Source organism: Heptranchias perlo, chromosome 13 (genome assembly GCF_035084215.1).
Source record: "Heptranchias perlo isolate sHepPer1 chromosome 13, sHepPer1.hap1, whole genome shotgun sequence".
NCBI lineage: Eukaryota > Metazoa > Chordata > Chondrichthyes > Hexanchiformes > Hexanchidae > Heptranchias > Heptranchias perlo.
The window spans coordinates 71,575,333-71,598,457 of NC_090337.1; the positions used below are offsets into that span (position 1 = coordinate 71,575,333).

At 44.2% G+C, this 23,125-nt stretch overlaps 1 protein-coding gene across 5 annotated transcripts in view; it reads left to right on the top strand.

Moving 5' to 3' along the window:
• Positions 1 to 23,125, top strand: part of ryk (receptor like tyrosine kinase) — a 357,734-nt gene that overhangs the window by 63,753 nt on the left and 270,856 nt on the right. The window lies entirely within an intron of this gene.

Genomic DNA, 23,125 nt, shown 5'->3' on the forward strand with positions numbered 1-23,125 from the left:
CCCGAAGTTGTTCATAGAGTAATTCAAATATAGCATCCTGCTAATGTAATAAAGTAAGCGCTTAGTGCAGAATCTAACTGGAAACAAAAATGATTCATATCAGCTAACCACAATGGATAAAGGCAACTTGGAAAGAAAACTACTGTTTATTTAAATATACATTCAGTAAATTTCGAGGGTCTGAAGTTAACAAGAGACAATGTAGTGTAATCTTGCTGTTTCTTGGTGTATCTGTATTGGAAGAACATCCGTTTTTTTTTTGCTTTGTTTGAATTATGAAATATCTTGACTCTTTTCCTGAGAGAACTACTTTGTTTCTTTCCACATTGTGTTGGCACAGACCATGCTTCCAGTAATTTTATTTTCATACACTCAAATTCCATTTGAACCTAAATGGACAAAATACCATCATTCCCTTTCCAAAAGGGTTCAGAACTGAGGTTTTGTGCAGATATGTATTGGGCAACCCTGAATGCTTCTGACAGTGTTTTATTAAAACTCCCTCTGATGTCACATAGTCCTGGAATAAGCTTCAGAAGCCCACAGTTCCTTACATGAGACTGAGGGCTCGATGTTACCAGGGCTGCGGATTCGCGGCGGGGGGGGGGCAATTGGCCGTGTGGGTAACGCGCCCGGTGAAATCAGTCTGCCCCCCTGCGCGATCGCAGCCTAATTGGATCCACTTACCTGGTCTTCCGGGTTCCCCACTGCTGATCTGTGCGTCGGGCAGGCTGCGCATGCGCAGTAAGGTCTGTCAGCTGGAGGAGCTCTATTTAAAGGGGCAGTACTCCACTGACTGATGCTGCAACAAATCGGAAAAAATACAGCATGGAGCAGCCCAGGGGGAAGGCTGCTCCCAGTTTAATGATGCCTCACTCCAGGTATCATTGGATGGGGTGAGGAGGAGGGGGAGGACAGAGATCTTCCCCCGGGCGGGAGGAAGCGGCCTGCCTCTGCCACCAGGAAGGACTGGCTCAAGTTGGCAGAGGAGGTCACCTGCACCACCAACATATCGCCCACCTGCATACAGTGCAGGAGGCGCTGCAATGACCTAAGTAGGTCAGCCAAAGTGAGTACACTTACTCATTCCCCTACACTACATCTGCCACATCACCACCCCCACCCCACATCTCCTTCTGCACTGCCAACACTACTCTGTCACATCACTCCTCACACCCACTCAAACCTCATCCTCATCTTACCTGCACTTACTCACCTCGCCAGTACTCATCCCGCCACTACCACTCAACCCAATCCTCATACAATCTCATGGCTCTATCTCATACTCACCCTCTCATGCATCTCTTTCACAGTCAGCCTCACTCAACCTGCCACTACCTGTGCTGCAGCCACAGGGCATGCAACACATATGTGCAGTAGGAAGCGTAAGGCAAATGTGTCGTGAGCATGAAGGGGATGCACAAGGGTGTTTGAGGGTTTGTCATGGTTTTTACTTATATTGAGTTTCTGACCAACTCACATTACATATTATATTGGTACCACTACTGCCACGTCTTTGCGAATCTTGTCTGGTTTGTGCAATAATGCCCTTTCCTGAGGATCACAATGAAGACCCACACCTGATGCCACCCATTGTGTCACTGCAGAGTGGGTGTAGGTGTATTTGCAGGGCTGTTTTGTGCAGACGACTGAGAGACGACGGTGATGTCCCCGGTTGCACCCTGGAAGGATGCGGAGGAGAAGTAGTTGAGGGCAGTGGTGACTTTGACAGCGACAGGTAAGAAGATGGTGCTCGGGCCAGCCGGGAGCAGCTCGGCATGAAGGAGGCTGCAGATGTCCACGACTACATGTCGAGTGATTCTGAGCCTTCGTGTGCACTACTGCTCAGAGAGGTCCAGGAAGCTGAGCCTCGGTCTGTGGACCTTGTGGCGAGGGTAGTGCCCTCTGCGACGCATCTCTCTCTGCGGTTGCCCTCCCTCCTGCTGTACAGGTGGATATGTCACAGCACTGTGTTATGGAGCTCCACATGTCAGAGGTGGATGGTGAGGCTGGTGATGCTGGTCGCCCTCCGAGGAGGTCATGACTGCAGCTACGGCAGCCCCCATCCGGAAGATGTACATCTGAGGGGGTCCGCAAGGTAGGTACATGTCTCTGGACCCCGGGGTAAGTGTGCAAGTTGGTGAATTTTCTTGTCAGGAGGAGGGTGGTGGAGGCCAAAATTTGTCCCAAGTGACAGAGTGGCCTCCTGCAATGAGTGAGGGTCTCCCCCGCCCCCCCCCCCCCCCTGTCAAATGGACCTTTGCAGCTGCCACAGTCCATTTCAACTGGGAGTGTTTCACCCAGTATGGGAAACAGTCCCAGTTGTCTCTAATATCCCACCCCTCCTCATATTCCCTTAATCAGGTCTGTTAATGACCTGAAATACCTAAGTAAATACTCTTAAGTGACACCCCGCTGGCTTTAATTGCCTGCGGGAGTCCCACATGTGGGGGCTGCGCGCGCACATCGGCGCGTCTGTGGGGAACCCGGAAGTGGGTGGGTTGGAGCCGGGCTCCCGACCCGCTCCGGGATTCCCTGATTTTCGGAGCCCTCCCGCCAGGAATGCACCCGATAGCGGGTGCTAAAATGAAGCCCTGAGTGTCTGCAATTTGCTCTTTCACTATATTAAACCAACCATCAATGTTTTATGCTGACAGTCAGTGTCTTGGTGGGACCTGTCAGTGTTTGCATCATTTGTAATATAAAATTTTCCACAATTTTTCTGGGAGAGCCTACTATAGAAATGCACTACCAATTTTGTGCCTTCAACATTTTTGGATTTCCTCATCATGTTTTGCTTCAATAGAAATGGAGGAGTGTTGGGTATATCTGCCACTTAAGTTTCAAAGCTTATGTTACTACTTGTTTTCACACATCAGAGGCCGTTGTCCTCAGCTTTTTTTTGAAGCTTGTCGTCAGCGTTTGCTAGTTTTCTAGGTTGGCATGTATGTTTCACATTGCTCTGGATTTGTTACTCGAGAGCTTATGTTTCAAGCATTCAAACAAGTTAAATGTAAAAGTAGTGCAGGATTGTTGGGGAAAAGCTTGGCTCGCCCAACAATTTAAAAAAAGTAAAAAATTTATAAAAAATTATGCATTGGAGTTTGATTTAAAATTTGGCTTTTTAGAAAAAGCAAAGTTGGTTTTAACAATTTAAAAGCATTTTGGTAATGTTTTGTAACATTAAAGGACATAATTCAATATTAAATAGTGATTTTTTTAAAATTCAGAGCCAATTACACATGAGCTATAATAGGTTTGATTAATTTCAGATTTTCAGGCTTATACCCTATACCACATATGAGGTATTGCTAATTATTTGCAGTTTTCTAACTTGGTGTAATGCTGACCAGATCAGGAGTAGTCACGAGTTATAATACAATTGTGAAAGCAGTATTTCAGCTGTTCTCTCAGGTGAAAAATGTAATGAGGACCAAAACAAGTATGAATCCTCGTGACACAGTTTGGTTATATTCAGACTAGTTTCTGTGGAACAGGCATGCACAAACGAGGTCACTGGTTAGCAATCAGGAATGAGAACCTTGGCTCATGTTTTTACATGAAGCTAACTCAGCAAAGGGCAAGAATCAAACCTGTGATTTTCTGAGCTGTGTAGCTCACCATCATACCACATGGTGATCTACTTGCTCAGCAATGGGGGATGGGGGGAATAGCATTTTATTGTAAGAAGTTCCATTTTATTGCATCATTGGAGGAGGAACCAAGAATTTTCAAAGCAGAGTGTAGGAATATAGGACATGTCTAACATCTGCTCAGTGGCATCTGTCCTTAGCTTGGTCAACTCAACATTAACAAACTTCTGGGTATTTGGGGGTGTTCGGTATTTTGCCTCACCAGGTAAACTGCCTTGGCGCGTGAAACTGTACGGAGAGTACTCTTGAGTGAACTAACTTAAGTCCACTGGAAGTGAGTAATTGTTCCTGCATTTTATATTTAAGAATGGGAATGAATCTGAATGCACCCACTTTTTTGAATGTGTAATTTGGTGACTTGGATTCAAGTATGAGCTTCAGAAGGTTGGGATAGGCTTCCATTGCCTTTTCATTGTTATGTAATGAAAGGGAAATATTCAAAATATGATTCATCTTGAAGTAAGGTAGCTTTAATTTGTAGTATGTTCCTTGAATTTCTTTTGACTAGACCCAGGAGCAATTCTGAGAATGGAATTCAAGACCACAACTTCTGTTATCTAGTGTCAATGGAGCTATAATTTATTAAAAGAGTGGTAAACTTTATGCTTCACACAGCTTCAGCAGGCCTTCCATTCTTGGCTGTTGGACATAATGACCAGGGCCACTGACAAATTGTGCCTGTGTTTTTATCACAGAATGCATGAAAATAGTGCTGTCCCACGAGTACCATCCGACACACTCCTCATGTTGTGGCTGGCTACTGCCTGAGGTTGCTGCTGCTCCAGGACTTGGAACCCTGCTCTGAGCAGGAATTCCTGATCTCAACAGTTTATTGCACCAGTGTTTGATCCCCCAGAGCAGCAGCAGCAATGGGTAGGTGCCAGGAGCAGTAGTGAGGAGTGACATAGCAAAGACCAGCTTCACAAACTGAGGGGGAGGGAATGAAAAGTGCCAGTGTGAACTGGAGAAATGGGGAAGAAGAGGAGGTGGAGGAGGAGACTACTAGCGTGAAAGGAGGAGAGGAAAGGAAGCGTGACTATAAACTGGGAAAGGGGGGAATAGGGGTTAAAACAATTTGCTATTCAATAAAATAACTCTCAAACAATTTATCAGAAATGCATCCACAATAGCTTGCAATTTTTCTGCAGGTGAGTGAAAATTCCTTCCAGGAACAACCTTCCACAGTTTTTGGGTGGCCCTGCGTTTGACCCAGATAAACTGTAGCCATGCCTAGTCGGCTGAAAATGTGTTAGACACATACCATAATCTGGTATAAATGGTAGTGATCAGTCTGTATACCTTGACTCGATGTTTCTGATCTGGAATTAATTAGAAGGGCTTTCTTTGGTAACTGGGGTTAAGGGAATTCCACATCAGATCCAATTTTCTTTTTCCTTTGAAATGCAGGCTAGTTCCATTTTATTTACCATGGAATGCACTGCATTGTAAACTTTTTAAAAGGCTGATGTTGCAAAGCTTTTGGGACAGCATAATTTCCCCGATTTACTGTTCTGCAAGCTAATTTTCTGTTTCTCTTAAACATCCAAAATAATTTTTTTTCGTGTTTTCCCCATGACGTGACCAATGTCGGCATGTACTTTTCCAGCAGGGCCCATTCCATAACATTCAGGAGTGGGAACTTTGACTTTTTGTCCTCCCTTCCTAACCCAAGGGTGCTGAAGGCATTGTAGTGCTCATTTGAGATCCCTTATCTCAGCATAGAATGGGGATTGAATCTGGAACCATGCTCCAAATTGGACAGTGCATTTATATTAGGGTAGTCCAGAATTATAGTTTTTAGTGTGCCTCCAATTGTTGTAACATCACCATATCTTTGCTAAGTTGCTTTAAATAAACTTGTATTTTCACTAGATGGAATTTCACCATTTAAATGGTTTCTAGAAATGTGCGCTTTTCATACTAATTTCAGTCTTCCTGAAGATGTTGAGCCCTTGCTTGAGTATAGTGCCATTTTGTCCCCCCTCGCAGATGCCTCACTTAAGAAGCCACGTGTGAGCCTTGAAAGTGAGTGTTAGCAGGCTATTTGACTAATCAAGGGCATCATAACAGTTTGTTCCTTACCTTCTCACATGCATGTTTTTAACAAACTCACTGATGGTGATCAACAACGTGGTTTGCAGTGATTTGCATAGAGAGGTAAACCTTAGAAGAAATCATGCCTCTCAATCTTGTAATGTAAAAGTCTCTCCAGTCTTTCTGCCAAAATGTTGGTTATATCAGTGGAATGTTAATATCTGGTGATATGGCACCTGTGGATTGCAAGAATGTAGAGTCTGTCTTCTATTTACCCCAACAGTGGTTTTTTTTAAATGGGAGGGTTCAAAAATAAAGCACAGTGACGAGCTTGTTGGTTTCTCACCAAGAGAACTGCAAAATTTGTGGATGGCAATAAAGAGGAGACTAGTAAGTTGCAAGCTGGTTTAAGCAAATTAAATGTGTAGGCTCCAAAATGGCAGATGTTATTTAATGTGGAGAAGTGCCATGTTATGAAAATAGAGTCACGTCTATTTCAAGCATGGGTGCCCATTAAAACTAAGTAGGTCGTTGATCAGTCACTAAAGGTTCACAAGTAATGCGAGGTAGCCACAAAGAAAGCAAATACGGTTCACAGAAGTTTGAGTAGGTCAATAAAACACAAAGGTAAGAGCACTATACTTATGTTAAATATGCAATTGGAATATTGTCTCGTTTTGTCCCTACATCTGGTGATGGAGGGCCTAGAGGATAAGGACAAACTTGAATGAGGTTTTTAAAATTATGAAAGGATTGAATGCAGTAGATTTAAATAAGATTTTCAAAATGGATAGTGGCAGTAGGGCTAAATCAGAGAATCATACAGCACAGAATGGGGCCATTCGGCCCATCATGTCTGTATAGATAAATCTGTAAAATAGTCCGGTTAGATGCTAGGAAGTATTTTATTTTGAGAGCTTTGTTGCTCTCTGGAATAAGTTAGTGATTGTTTTGTAAGTATTGGAATGCCACATTATTTTAAGAAAGGATTTGTTTCTTTGTATTTAGTCAGTTAGGTGTCTAACCCCTTCAGAAACCCAGCACCATGTGTTAATTGTGTGATTTACATCAAGTTGTGGTATTTCATTCAGGTGGTGGGTATAGGAACATAGGAACAGGAGTAGGCCATTCAGCCCCTCGTGCCTGCTCCGCCATTTGATAAGATCATGGCTGATCTGTGATCTCACTCCATATACCTGCCTTTGGCCCATATCCCTTAATACCTTTGGTTGCGAAAAAGCTATCTATCTCAGATTTAAATTTAGCAATTGAGCTAGTATCAATTGCCGTTTGCGGAAGAGAGTTCCAAACTTCTACCACCCTTTGTGTGTAGAAATGTTTTCTAATCTCGCTCCTCAAAGGTCTGGCTCTAATTTTTAGACTGTGCCCCCTACTCCTAGAATCCCCAACCAGCAGAAATAGTTTCTCTCTATCCACCCTATCTGTTCCCCTTAATATCTTATAAAATTCAATCAGGTCACCCCTTAACTTTCGAAACTCCAGAGAATACGATCTCAATTTGTGTAATCTCGCCTCGTAATTTAACCCTTGAAGTCTGGGTATCATTCTAGTAAACCTACGCTGCACTCCCTCCAAGGCCAATATGTCCTTCCGAAGGTGCGGTGCCCAGAACTGCTCTCTACTCCAGGTGCGGTCTAACCAGGGTTTTGTATAGCTGCTGCATAACTTCTGCCCCCTTGTACTCCAGTCCTCCAGATATAAAGGCTAACATTCCATTTGCCTTCTTGATTATTTTCTGCACCTGTTCATGACACTTCAATGATCTATGTACCTGAACCCCTAAGTCCCTTTGGACATCCACTGTTTTTAACTTTTTACCATTTAGAAAGTACCCTGTTCTATCCTTTTCTTGATCCAAAGTGGATGACCTCACATTTGTCGACATTGAATCCATTTGCCACAGTTTTGCCCATTCACCTAATCTGTCAATATCGCTTTGTAATTTTATGTTTTCATCTACAATTGGGGACTCTCGTATCCTTTTTATAGGAGAGTTTAGCTAGGGTATGTAAGGGGAAATCTGTGAATAAAGGTTGGAAACAGCTAAATACCAGGCTCGAGTATTCTATCCTTCACCACAAGGCTATCTAATTGTAACACTATGTTTGAGTCTTCAAACTACTGAGAATTCTATACCCATGTTTAGGGTTTCTGTGTGCCCAACATGAAATACAAGCACTCACTCCTTAGGGTCACAGTCCATTTACCCAAGATGCAGGTTAGCAGAGCCAATGCTTAAGGACCCCCACAATGCAACTCGCCATAAAATGTGTGAATGTATTGCCACTATCCCCCTGACCACAGTGTGGACAAACATCATACGTCATGGTTCCACCTGGTAAGGTGTGATGCTAAAATAGCTGCTGCCTGGGGGTCTCAAATCCAATTATGTTAGTCACCTCACCCTGGATATACAGGTGCACATACTTATACCCAGCTTCGGAGTTCTGCCTTCCAACTTTTGTCATCCCAACACTCAAAATTTCCAGTTTGGCTATATCACGCATATCTGGCTTCAGAGTGATGCTAGAACAACCACAAAGCAGCTTGAGTCATTGAACCAAGTTTAATGTCACAGGCCAGGCTTACTCAACAGCTGCTTAATGCAGGTCCTCGTGAGGCTGATTCAGAGTACTGTTGTCCAGGCGTCCAGGAAATCTTCACACTTTAAATTTCCCACCAGCGACTCCCCCCCGACCCCCCCCCCCCCCCCCTGCTCCGTGATGTCGTTGGTTGCTGCCGCAGAGAAACCTCTGGCTCGGTGACGTCATCCGCCCACCGCCACAGAGAGTAATGAGGGGGCTCTGGAGTTGGAGGTGGGGGCTAAGGCTCGGGGCTTGGGCAGGGGTGGGAGGCAATGGGAGACTGGGGAATGGGATGGCCATGGGGTCCAGTATTTCCTGCAGAGCTGAGAGCAGCAGCAATGTGGTGAGTGGGAGTGATGCCATGAGAGGAGCAGCCAATAGAGGGGTGACTGAAACTTGGGGGCCTTACTGTGGGTAAATAGTGAAAGATTGTTTCCACTGGTGGATGAATGGGGAACAAGGGGATGTAGACTTGAGGATTCTCACTGGAAGAACCAAAGGTGAATGGAGAAGGAATGTTCCTGAACTGAGGGATATTAAATCATGTGATACTTCACTGGTGGCTATTGAGGTAGAGACTAGAACATCATTTAAAAGGAATGGGATAAATATTTGAAAAGGAAGAATATAAAAGGGTCTGGAGGGAATGGAGAGAGCGCACCAGCACTGGGGGCCGAATGGCCTCCTCCTATGCTGTAATTTCTATCATTCTATGAAAACTCTCCTTTATTCTGAAGGGGGAGGGTGAACAGCCAGTAGTCATGGTCCATATCGGTACCAATGACATAGGTTTAAAAAAAAGGATGAGGTTCTGCAAGGTGAATTTAAGGAGTTAGGAGATAAATTAAAAAGTGGGACCTCAAAGATAGTGATCTCAGGATTACTACCAGTGCCACGTGCTAGTGAGTATAGGAACAGGAGAATAGACGAGATGAATGTGTGGCTGCAGGGATGGTGTAGGAGGGAGGGATTTAGATTCCTGGGACATTGGGACCTGTACAAGTGGGATGGGTTACACCCGAGCAGGACCGGGACCGATGTCCTCGCAGGGGTGTTTACTAGTGCTGTTGGGGAAGGTTTAAACTAGAATGGCAGGGGGATGGGAACCTGAGCAGGGAGACAGAGGAGGGGGAAACAAGGATAGAAACAAAAGACAAAGGGATGAAGCAATAGTGGAAGGCAGAGAAAACAAGGACAAAAAACAAATAGGGCCATAGTGCAAAATAAAACTAAGGTGACTAGCAATCTTAAAAAGACAAGTCTAAAGGCATTGTGTCTTAATGCGCGGAGCATTCGCAATAAGCTAGATGAATTAACAGCACAGATAGAGATTAACGGTTATGATATAGTTGCGATTACGGAGACATGGCTGCAGGGTGACCAAGGATGGGAACTGAACATCTAGGGGTATTCAATATTTAGGAAGGACACAAAAAGGGAAAGGAGGTTGGGGTAGCGTTGTTAGTAAAGGAGGAAATCAATGCAATAGTGAGGAAGGATATTGGCTCGGAAAATCACGATGTGGAATCTGTATGGGTGGAGCTAAGAAACACCAAGGGGCAGAAAACGTTGGTGGGGGTTGTCTATAGGCCCCCAAACAGTAGTGGAGATGGAGGGGAGGGCATTAAACAGGAAATTAGAGAGGCATGCAAGAAGGGTACAACTATAATCATGGCGACTTTAATCTACATATAGATTGGTCAAACAAAATTAGCAATAATACGGTGGGGGAGGAATTCCTGGAGTGTGTACGTGATGGTTTTCTAGACCAATAAGTTGAGGAACGAACTAGAGAAGAGGCGATCCTAGACTGGGTATTGTGCAATGAGAAAGGATTAATTAACAATCTTGTTTTGCGGGGTGCCTTAGGGAAGAGCAACCATAACATGATTGAATTCCTCATTAAGATGGAGAGTGAAGTAGTTGAATCCGAAACTAGGGTCCTGAATCTAAATAAAGGAAATTGTGAAAGTATGAGGTGCGAGTTGGCTAGGATAGATTGGGGAACTTTACTCAAAGGGATGACGGTGGATAGGCAATGGCTAATATTTAAAGAACGTGTGCAGGAATTACAACAATTATTCATTCCTGTCTGGCGCAAGAATAAAACAGGAGACGTGGCTCAACCGTGGCTTACAAAAGAAATTAGGGATAGTATTGGATCCAAAGAGGAGACATATAAAATTGCCAGAAAAAGCGGCAAGCCTGAGGATTGGGAGCAGTTCAGAATTCATCAAAGAAGGACATAGAAATTGATTAAGAGGGGACAAATAGAGTATGAGAGGATGGGGATGTTTGCAGAGCCTCCTCCTCCCGTTAGTTGTTTAATTGTCCACCACCATTCACGACTGGATGTGGCAGGACTGCAGAGCTTTGATCTGATCCGTTGGTTGTGGAATCGCTTAGCCCTGTCTATAGCATGTTGCTTCCCCTGTTTAGCATGCATGTAGTCCTGAGTTGTAGCTTCACCAGGTTGGCACCTCATTTTTAGGTACGCCTGGTGCTGCTCCTGGCATGCTCTTCTACACTCCTCATTGAACCAGGGTTGATCCCCTGGCTTGTTGGTAATGGTAGAGTGAGGAATATGCCGGGCCATGAGGTTACAGATTGTGCTGGAATACAATTCTGCTGCTGCTGATGGCCCACAGCGCCTCTTGGATGCCCAGTTTTGAGCTGCTAGATCTGTTTTGAATCTGTGCCACACAACACGTTGGATGGTGTCCTCAGTGCGAGTGAACATACAGAGCAACAGGGAGGATCAGATTCACCGAGCTCAATCATTAGAATCATAGAAAGGTTGCAGCATCAATGGAGGCCGTTCAGCCTATGGAGTCTGTGCCAGCTCTATCCAAGAGCGATCCAGCTGGTCCCGCTCCCCCGCCCTATCCCCTTAGCCTTGCAAATTTTTTCCTTTCAAGTACTTATCCAGTTCCCTTTTGAAAGCCATGATTGAATCTGCCTCCACCACCCCCTCAGGCAGTGCATTCCAGATCACAACCACTTGCTGTGTAAAAAGGTTTTTCCTCATGTCACCTTTGGTTCTTTTGCCAATCACCTTAAATCGATGTCCTCTGGTTCTTGACCCTTCTGCCAATCAGAACAGTTTCTCTCTATCTCGACCTCCATGATTTTGAACACTTCGATCAAATCTCCTCTCAACCTTCTCTGTTCCAAGGAGAACAACCCCAGCTTCTCCAGTCTATCCACGTAACGAAAGTCCCTCATCCCTGGAATCATTCTAATAAATCTCTTCTGCACCCTCACTAAGGCCTTCACATCCTTCCTAAAGTGCGGTGCCCAGAACTGGACACAATACTCCTGTTGTGGCCGAACCAGTGTTTTACAAAGGTTCATCATGACTTCCATACCTTTGTACTTAATGCCTCTATTTATAAAGCCCAGGATTCCGTATGCTTTTTTAACCGCTTTCTCAACCTGCCCTGTCACCTTCAACAATTTGTGCACATAAACCCAGATCTCTCTGTTCCTGTACCCCTTTTAGAGTTGTGCCCTCGAGTTTATATTGCCTCTCCTCGTTCTTCCTACCGAAATGTATCACTTTGCACTTTTCTGCGTTAAATTTCATCTGCCACATGCCCACCCATGCCACCAGCCTATCCGTATCCTTTTGAAGTCTATCACTATCCTCCTCACTGTTTACTACACTTCCAAGTTTTGTGTCATCTGCAAATTTTGAAGTTGTGCCCTGTACACCCAAGTCCAAGTCATTAATATATATCAAGAAAAGCAGTGGTCCCAGCACTGACCCCTGGGGAACACCGCTGTACACCTCCATCCAGTCCGAAACAACTGTTCACAACTACTCTGTTTCCTGTCTCTTAGCCAATTCTGTATCCATGTTGCCACTGCCCCCTTTATTCCATGGGCCGCAATCTTGATGACAAGCCTACTTTGCGGCACTTTATCAAATGCCCTTTGAAAGTACTATACACTACATCAGCCGCATTGCCCTCATCTACCCTCTCTGTTACTTCATCAAAAAACTTTAAGGTTAGTTAAACACGATTTGCCTTTAACAAATCCGTGCTGGCTTTCCCTAATCAATCCACACTCATCCAAGTGACTGTTAATTCTGTCCCGGATTATCGTTTCTAAAAGCTTCCTCACAACTGAGGTTAAACTGACTGGCCGATAGTTGCTGGGTTTATCCTTACACCCTTTTTGAACAAAGGTGTAACATTTGGAGAGGCAGGGACTGATTAGGAACAGTCAGCATGGTTTTGTGAGAGGAAAATCATGTCTCACGAATTTGATTGAGTTTTTTGAAGGGGTAACCAAGAAGATAGATGAGGGCTGTGCAGTAGACGTGGTCTACATGGACTTTAGCAAAGCCTTTGACAAGGTACCGCATGGTAGGTTGTTACATAAGGTTAAATCTCACGGGATCCAAGGTGAGGTAGCCAATTGGATACAAAATTGGCTTGACGACAGAAGACAGAGGGTGGTTGTAGAGGGTTGTTTTTCAAACTGGAGGCCTGTGACCAGCGGTGTGCCTCAGGGATCGGTGCTGGGTCCGCTGTTATTTGTTATTTATATTAATGATTTGGATGAGAATTTAGGAGGCATGGTTAGTAAGTTTGCAGATGACACCAAGATTGGTGGCATTGTGGACAGTGAAGAAGGTTATCTAGGATTGCAACGGGATCTTGATAAAATGGGCCAGTGGGCCGATGAATGGCAGATGGAGTTTAATTTAGATAAATGTGAGGTGTTGCATTTTGGTAGATCGAATCGGGCCAGGACCTACTCCGTTAATGGTAGGGCGTTGGGGAGAGTTATAGAACAAAGAGATCTAGGAGTACAGGTTCATAGCTCCTTGAAAGTGGAGTCACAGGTGGATAGGGTGGTGAAGAAGGCATTCGGCATGCTTGGTTTCATTGGTCAGAACATTGAATACAGGAGTTGGGATGTCTTGCTGAAGTTGTACAAGACATTAGTAAGGCCACACTTGGAGTACTGTGTACAGTTCTGGTCACCCTATTATAGAAAGGAAATGATTAAACTAGAAAGAGTGCAGAAAAGATTTACTAGGATGCTACCGGGACTTGATGGTTTGACTTATAGGGAGAGGTTAGACAGACTGGGACTTTTTTCCCTGGAGAGTAGGAGGTTAAGGGGTGATCTTAAAGAAGTCTATAAAATAATGAGGGGCATAGATAAGGTAGATAGTCAAAATCTTTTCCCAAAGGTAGGGGAGTCTATAACGAGGGGACACAGATTTAAGGTGAGAGGGGAAATATACAAAAGGGTCCAGAGGGGCAATTTTTTCACTCAAAGGGTGGTGAGTGTCTGGAACGAGCTGCCAGAGGCAGTAGTTGAGGCGGGTACAATTTTGTCTTTTAAAAAGGATTTGGACATTGGGTAAGATGGGTTTCGAGGGATATGGGCCAAGTGCAGGCAATTGGGACTAGCTTAGTGGTATAAACCGGGCGACATGGACATGTTGGGCCGAAGGGCCTGTTTCCATGTTGTAAACTTCTATGATTCTATGATTCTATGATTTGCAATTCTCCAGTCCTCTGGTACCACTCCTCTATCTATGGATCTTTGGAAGATTATGGCCAGTACCTCCGCAATTTCCACCCTTCCATCAGCAACCTAGGATGCATCCCATCTGGACCTGGTGACTTATCTACTTTAAGTACAGCTAGCCTTTCAAGTACGTCTTCTTTATGAATTTTTAGCCCATCCAGTATCTCCCTTTACTGAGACTCTGGCAGCGTCTTCTTCCTCGGTAAAGACCGATGCAAAGTACTCATTTAGTACCTATGCCATCCCCTCTCTATGAATAGATCTCCTTTATGGTCCCTAATCGGTCCCACCCCTCCTCTTACGACCCGTTTACTGTTTACATGCCTGTAGAAGACTTTTGGATTCCCTTTTATGTTGGCCGACCGTCTATTCTCATACTCTCTCTCCTGCCCCTCTTATAGAATCATAGAATCATAGAATCATAGAAGTTACAACATGGAAACAGGCCCTTCGGCCCAACATGTCCATGTCGCCCAGTTTATACCACTAAGCTAGTCCCAATTGCCTGCACTTGGCCCATATCCCTCGATACCCATCTTCCCCATGTAACTGTCCAAATGCTTTTTAAAAGACAAAATTGTACCCGCCTCTACTACTGCCTCTGGCAGCTCGTTCCAGACACTCACCACCCTTTGAGTGAAAAAATTGCCCCTCTGGATCCTTTTGTATCTCTCCCCTCTCACCTTAAATCTGTGCCCCCTCGTTTTAGACTCCCCTACCTTTGGGAAAAGATTTTGACTATCGACCTTATCTATGCCCCTCATTATTTTATAGACTTCTATAAGATCACCCCTTAACCTCCTACTCTCCAGGGAAAAAAGTCCCAGTCTGTCTAACCTCTCCCTATAAGTCAAACCATCAAGTCCCGGTAGCATCCTTTTTCATTTCCTCTCTGAACTTTCTATATTCTGTCTGGTTCTCACTTGTGTTGTCAAGTGACATCTGTCATACACCCCATTTTTTTGTTTCATCTTCCTCTCTATCTCTTTTGTTATCCAGAGAGCTCTGGCTTTCGTTGCCCTACCTTTCTGCCTCGTGGGAATGTACCTAGACTGTACCCGAACCATCTCCTCCTTAAAGGCCGCCCATTGTTCAATTACAGTTCTGCCTGCCAATCTTTGATTCCAATTTACCCGGGCCAGATCTGTTCTCATCCCATTGAAATTGGCCCTCCTCCAATTGAGTATTTTTATTTTAGAGGGTCCGTGTCCTTTTCCATAGCTATTCTAAACCTTGATGTGGAGATGCCGGTGATGGACTGGGGTTGACAATTGTAAACAATTTTACAACACCAAGTTATAGTCCAACGATTTTATTTGAAATCTACAAGCTTTCGGAGGCTTCCGAAAGCTTGTAGATTTCAAATAAAATCGTTGGACTATAACTTGGTGTTGTAAAATTGTTTACAATTCTAAACCTTATGATACTATGATCGCTGCTCCCGAAATACTCCCCCACTGACACTTGCTCCACTTGGCCCACCTCATTCCTATAACCAAGTCTCGCAATGCTTACTTCCTCGTTGGGCCTGAAACGTACTGGTTGAGAAAGTTATCCTGAACACATTTCAAAAATTCCTCCCCCTCCTTGACCCTTATATTATTGTTATCCCAGTCTATATGAAGATATAACTTACCTCTGCGAAATAATACAAAATAAAGAACAGTCCAATCTTCCCTCCATCAGTGGGTCATCTTATTTAAACAATTCTAATTGCTCCTCCAGCATTTCTGATTTTCTGAGGCTCCCTAATGTTTTCTCCAATGTCTTTAAAAGCTTGATAGTCCTCACGGCTCTGTTTAAAAACCTAATTGCCCTCGCAGTCTTAACCTGTTACAAAAAGCCTCTATCCCTGTGTCACTCTTTTTACCTCTGTCTTCACAGGCAATGGGTGTGTGTGGAGTGTTTCTTTTATTTCCCAGACAAGCTTTATTGTTGAGTCTCCGGAGAAAAATTATTTTCATTTAGCATATTTATCGCCTTTTCATCTAGATACTTTTTACAGCTTGAGAATCCACTTTGTTCAAAACAACATCAAAATGAACTATTATTTAAATCCTTTCTATGAAATAATGATTAAAATTCCTTAACTGTGACAGCTTGGTTTGTAAGGTTTCAAGAGAAGGTGTGGTACCAGTTATGGGAGCTGAGGAAGTGAGCAGCTGTAAGGTGGCTATTGATTAGTTGGGGGAGGAAAGTAGTTAGGATTTGGAGGCAGTGGTTACTTGGAGTTGAGTGGGGAAGGAAGCGGTTGAGTCATTGCAGGGATTTGGGGATTGGAGTTAGTGAGTACTTGGGTTGAGGGATTGTGAGAATTTGCATTAGTGGCACACAAATGAACATTTGAAGGGTATTGAGTAGTTGGTGGTCGTTCATATTTTGGGAGATAGTGACTGGTGATAGTGAGTAGTTAAATGAATTGGATATTAGGAATCATTGTGCAGTGACAGTTTGTGGGTCGGTGAGCAGTTGAGGGGTGGGTGGACACTGGGCATTTAGGGCACGGTGGCATCGAGGGAAGCAAATTTTTAGGAGCTCAGCAATTAGCATTAGGGGAAGAATTGGGAGTAAGAGCATAACATTTCTGCTCAAAAGCTTCCTTTCACACTGGACCTAGACATATATAATACAGCTGTGATTAATGGGAATACTTATATTTTCTAAGAATGAACTAAAAACATGATGACAGTCAACGCCTTTATGTTTACCTGAAAACCCTTCAACATTCAACTTGTTTTTCTGTTCCAAAATAAAAAAACAAAAACGGCATTATTTGACAGTGTGAGGAACGACTGTGTGTATGTCTCTCTTTCTGACTAGCTACAACAACAACAACTTGTATTTATATAGCACCTTTAAAGTAGTAAAATGTTCCAAGGCGCTTCACAGGAGCGTTATTCGACAAAATTTGACACCGAGCCACAAGAGATATTAGGACAGGTGACCAAAAGCTTGGTCAAAGTGGTAGGTTTTAAGGAGCCTCTTAAAGGTGGGGAGAGAGGCAGAGAGGTTTAGGGAGGGAATTAGAATTTAGAGCCGAGATAGCTGAAGGTATGGTCGCCAATGGTGGGGCGAAGGAAACCGGGATGCACAAGAGGCCAGAATTGGAGGAGCGCAGAGATCTCGGAGGGTTGTAGGGCTGGAGGAGGTTACAGAGATAGGGAGGGGGCGAGGCTATGGAGGGATTTGAACAGAAGAATGAGAATGTTAAATTCGAGATGTTGTTGGAACTGGGAGCCAATGTAGGTTAGCGAGCACAGGGGTGATGGGTGAACGGGACTCGGAGTGAGTTAGGGTGAAGCCAGTAGAGTTTTGGAAGAACTGAAATTTATCGATCTTGCTGTCTCTGAACTAAGAATGGAAGATTTGACATGAAAATTTTCTTGAAAAATTCATTCTGTAGCTTGTTTCAAATCACTTGGGAAAAACTGAGACTCAAAAATCTTTTTGTACAATTACAGTTGTGAGTCATCCTGACACTCGCACTGACAGGATTCTACACATGATTGATGGGAAATTCTGCGCTTGCTCAGATTACCCATCTCCCTGAAGTTAAGCTCTGCAGTCCAGTCATGAATGGTGGTGGACAGCTAAACAACTAACGGGAGGAGAAGGCTCTGCAAACATCCCCATCCTCAATAATGGCGGAATTCAGCACATGAGTGCAAAAGATAAGGCCGAAGCGTTTGCAACCATCTTCAGCCAGAAGTGCCAAGTGGATGATCCATCTCTGCCTCCTCCTGATATCCCCACCATCACAGAAGCCAGTCTTCAGCCAATTCGATTCACTCCACGTGATATCAAGAAACGGCTGAGTGCACTGGATACAGCAAAGGCTATGGGCCCCGACAACATCCTGGCTGTAGTGCTGAAGACTTGTGCTCCAGAACTAGCTGCACCTCTAGCCAAGCTGTTCCAGTACAGCTACAACACTGGCATCTACCCGACAATGTGGAAAATTACCCAGATATGTCCTGTCCACAAAAAGCAGGACAAATCCAATCCGGCCAATTACCGCCCCATCAGTCTACTCCCAATCATCAGCAAAGTGATGGAAGGTGTCATCGACAGTGCTATCAAGCGGCACTTACTCACCAATAACTTGCTGACCGAAGCTCAGTTTGGGCTCCGCCAGGACCACTCGGCTCCAGACCTCATTACAGCATTGGTCCAAACATGGACAAAAGAGCTGAATTCCAGAGGTGAGGTGAGAGTGACTGCCCTTGACATTAAGGCAGCATTTGACCGAGTGTGGCACCAAGGAGCCCAATAAAATTGAAGTCAGAGGGAATCAGGGGGAAACTCTCCAGTGGCTGGAGTCATACCTAGCACAAAGGAAGATGGTAGTGGTTGTTGGAGGCCAATCATCTCAGCCCCAGGACATTACTGCAGGAGTTCCTCAGGGCTGTGTCCTAGGCCCAACCATCTTCAGCTGCTTCATCAATGACCTTCCCTCCATCATAAGGTCAGAAATGGGGATGTTCGCTGATGATTGCACAGTGTTCAGTTCCATTCGCAACCCCTCAAATAATGAAGCAGTCCGAGCCCGCATGCAGCAAGACCTGGACAACTTCCAGGCTTGGGCTCATAAGTGGCAAGTAACATTCGTGCCAGATAAGTGCCAGGCAATGACCATCTCCAACAAGAGAGAGTCTAACCACCTCCCCTTGACATTCAACGACATTACCATTGCCGAATCCCCCACCATCAACATCCTGGGGGTCACCATTGACCAGAAACTTAACTGGACCAGCCATATAAATACTGTGGCTACGAGTGCAGGTCAGAGGCTGGGTATTCTGCGGCGAGTGACTCACCTCCTGACTCCCCAAAGCCTTTCCACCATTTACAAGGCACAAGTCAGGAGTGTGATGGAATACTCTCCACTTGCTTGGATGAGTGCAGCTCCAACAACACTCAAGAAGCTCGACACCATCCAGGACAAAGCAGCCCGCTTGATTGGCACCCCATCCACCACCCTAAACATTCACTCCCTTCACCACCGACGCACAGTGGCTGCAGTGTGTACCATCCACAGGATGCACTGCAGCAACTCGCCAAGGCTTCTTCGACAGCACCTCCCAAACCCGCGACCTCTACCACCTAGAAGGACAAGAGCAGCAGGTACATGGGAACAACACCAGCTGCACGTTCCCCTCCAAGTCACACACCATCCCGACTTGGAAGTATATCGATGTTCCTTCATTGTCGCTGGGTAAAATCCTGGAACTCCCTTCCTAACAGTACTGTGGGAGAACCGTCACCACACGGACTGCAGCGGTTCAAGAAGGCGGCTCGCCATCACCTTCTCAAGGGCAATTAGGGATGGGCAATAAATGCCGGCCTCGCCAGCGACGCCCACATCCCATGAACGAATAGTAAAAAAAGATAGAACTCCGGGTCAAAATATCAACTTCAAGCACAAGCTTTTGGGAGAGGCTGAAGTCTTCACAAAAAAATTACTGAAGATACTTCAGCACACTCACTCTCGTTAAATGCATTTTGGGATTCTTAAGGTCTGGAATCAGTGGGTGGGTGTGAGGAGGTCCTGGCGTATGACAGCATTGTAGGGGCAGGGTCTCAGGGTGTGGCAGCATTGCAGCAACAATGGTGTCTTGCAGCACTGCGGAGTGCTGCAGAGGTCTCGAAGCACTGGGAGGGAATGTTGGCCTCAGAATCTGGAAGCATTGTAGTGGGGCTGCAGTGTCTGGCAACATTTCGGTGGGGGGGTGTGGTGGGGGCGGCGGAGTGGCAGATGGAATTTAGTGTCAGTAAGTGTGAAGGGGGGGTGCATTTTCAGTGGTACTCTGTAAGAATGCTAGATATGTGAGAAGGACCATGGTGGCAGTTGTTTCTGTACTCCCCTCTCCTCACCCCTTGATGGCTTTGCTGAAATTAGCAACTTGGGGAAATTGCTGTTGTGACCTGATATCTTAGTTTTGTGGTGCATTAATATGTCACCAGTTAACTCTGATGGAGGAAAATGAAAGCTGGTAACGAAGAAATTACTTTTTATATAGTGCCTTTCACGACCTCAGGGTGTTTAAACTTGGAAGTTATTGGTATGTAGGCAAACCCAGCACCGTCCCACAAACAGCAATGACATAAATGACTAGTTAGTCTGTTTTGATTGAGTGAGGAATGTTGGCTGGGACACTGGGAGCTCCCCTGTTTTTTGAATAGCGCCACAGGATTGTTTATGTTTTACCTAATCAGGGAGCTGTGGCATTGGTTCAACATCTTACTCAAAAAATGACACCTATGATAATGCAGCACTCAATCTTTTGACTGAGGCGAGTGCTACCACTGAGCCCAACTGACTTCATTGTGAGAAATCTATCAGATTAGGTTTATTTAAAACATTTCTAAATATTAATTTAATTTTATGCTGCTTATGGTCTTAAACTATTTTTTTAAAATGAGAGATTTAATAATTAAGTCCTTTTTGTAAGAAATGGCCCCTCAGAAGGCCAAATGGACAGTTATGATCGGTTGCAAACGGTGTTTTAGGAGCAACAAAATTGCTCAATGTTCGTCCAAATATTCAACATTTTAATGACGTATCTTACAGTACTTCGCCTTTTCGTTGAAATGGCCTCGCGTTAGTTTACATTACATCCTGTATAGTTGTGTGTATCCTTTTCGCTGGTTGCTTTTGCTAATCTGCCGATAGGACACAATTAATTGTACCTGGCTTTACTATTCTAAATGTGGAAACTTGACAGCAAAGTGCCCGTTACGTGTGTTTATTCAGAGAGATCTAATTAGTAGCTTAATGAAACGACCTGTTTTATCTGTGGCCCTGATTTTCTTGCAGTGATGATGTACACCATAAATTTAGCAGTCTAACGTGCCAATCTCACTGTCGATAAGTTCTTCCATATTTTCCTGCATTTTTAATTAAAATATACCCAGCAGTTTAGTGAATATGTAAACAGGCTGGCAATATAAGTCTGAAAACCGTCTTTCATGTGAAGCAGAAGTACGACACTCATCAAAAGTGGCACTCCCACGAGCCCGATGTCTTCACGGTGGAATCGGTCGGCCTTCTTCTGTTTGGACCACGTTGTAAAAGTGTTATGAATTTGAGTATGGAGATTCCATGGGTGTGCTGAGCCTGTTCTTTGGCCTGAGACCAGCCCACGTTTAATCGTAGGAGCATTTTTAAAAAATTAAATGATCTATTAGTTATAAGTGACACCGCCGACGGGTCACCAGCAGCACCATTGTTTTTAGGTCTGAAGAGTAGTGCTGTGCAAGCTGGCGAGAATCCAGCAAAATCGCGATAGCCATTGTTTTCAGTGGGGACGGGGCTACTAAAATTAGCTTCCAACTATTTTTGGCATGGGGTTACGTAAAAGATCAAGGAAAATATGGAGCACCATATACGATGGCGTGTCACTTACTCCATAGTTGCTTTTTTTTTGCATCATTCAAGGGTCACGACGACGTAAGATGCGCCATTGCAATGGCGCAAGTCCCCAGGAAAATCTGGGCCACATTCTTCATGTAGCTAACTTTGGAAAAAATGTAACTAGTTACAATTAGAGTTGTCAGCTCAAGAATGTCTGATTATATTGATTGATAATTAACTTCAGACTTATGCAAATGTCTGGACCAATTACTGGCCCCGTCACCAAATCAGCAGGTAATTGCTGGCTGCTTTTGGTGTGTGACCAGTGAGTGTGGGTGCAAATATTATGTTAGTGACTTCCTGTCATGAGATTGTGCAATTAGAATGTTTGTATGATCCTTTTCCTATTGAAAAGGCATTTTAAATTTTGCAGTGTATTGATATTTAATGCATCCTTCAATTTTCTTCAAAGTTTTGTGATTTTAATTGGAGTGCAACTGAACATTTTGAAATTGCTATCATAGTATCATAGAAGATACAGCACAAGAGTAAGCCATTCGGCCCATTATGTCTGTGCCGGCTCTTTGAAAGGGCCGTCCAATTAGTCCCACTCCCTTGCTCTTTCCCCAGAGCACTTTTTAAAAAAAAAATTTCCCTTCAAGTATTTATCCAATTCCCTTTTGAAATATACTATTGAATCTATTTCCACTACCCTTTCAGGCAGTGCATTCCAGATCATTACAACTCGCTGCGAAAAAAAATGTTTCCTCATGTTGCCTCTGGCTCTTTTGCCGATCACCTTAAATCTGTGTCCTCTGGTTACCAACCTTTCTGCCATTGGAAATGGTTTCTCCTTATTTACACTCTGAGACGTTGATGATTTTGCCACATCAAAGGCTACTACACAAAATAGTGGTGTAGGGGGTAACATATTAGCAGGGATAAAGGATTGGTTAGCTAACAGGAAACAGAGTAGGCCATTTTCAGGTTGGCAAGATGTGACGTGTGGAGTGCCATAGGGATCGGTGCTTGGGCCTTAACTATTTACAATCTATATCAATGACCTGGATGAAGGGACCGAATGTATGGTTGCTAAATTTTCTGACACAGAGGTAGGTAGGAAAGTAAGTTGTGAAGAGAACATAAAATTATAAGATGACAATTGCTAAGTAACATGTAGCAATTTTGCCACATGGTGACCACCAATGGAAGCAGGCTAAGCTTTTCTCTGCAACTTAGATTACTTGAGCTTTCTACGTTTAAGGAGTCTACAAAGGGATATAGATAGGTTAAGTGAGTGGGCAAAAATTTGGCAGATGGAGTATAATGTGGGAAAATGTGAACTTGTCCACATTGGCAGGAGGAATAGAAAAGCAGTATATTATTTAAATGGAGAGAGATTGTAGAACTCTGAGGTAGAGAGGGACCTGGGTGTCCTAGTAAATGAATCACAAAAAGTTAGTATGCAGGTACAGCAAGTGATTAGGAAGGCAAACGGAATGTTGTCATTTATTGCAAGGGGGATGGAATATAAAAGCAGAGATGTTTTGCTACAGTTGTACAGGGCATTGGTGAGACCACATCTAGAATACTGTGTGCAGTTTTGGTCTCCTTATTTAAGAAAGGACATAATTGCTTTGGAGGCGGTTCAGAGAAGGTTCACTCGACTGATTCCTGGGATGAGGAAAGGTTGGACAAGTTGGGCCTGTATACATTGGAGTTTAGAAGAATGAGAGGTGATCTTATTGAAACATATAAATCCTGAGGGGACTAGAAGCAGTAGCTGAGGGGATGTTTCCCCTTGTAGGAGAGACTAGAACTAGGAGCCACAGTTTAAAAATAAGGGGTCTCCCATTTAAGACGGAGATGCGGAGAATTTTTTTTTTCTGAGGGTTGTGAGCCTGTTGGACTTCCTTCCCCAGAGA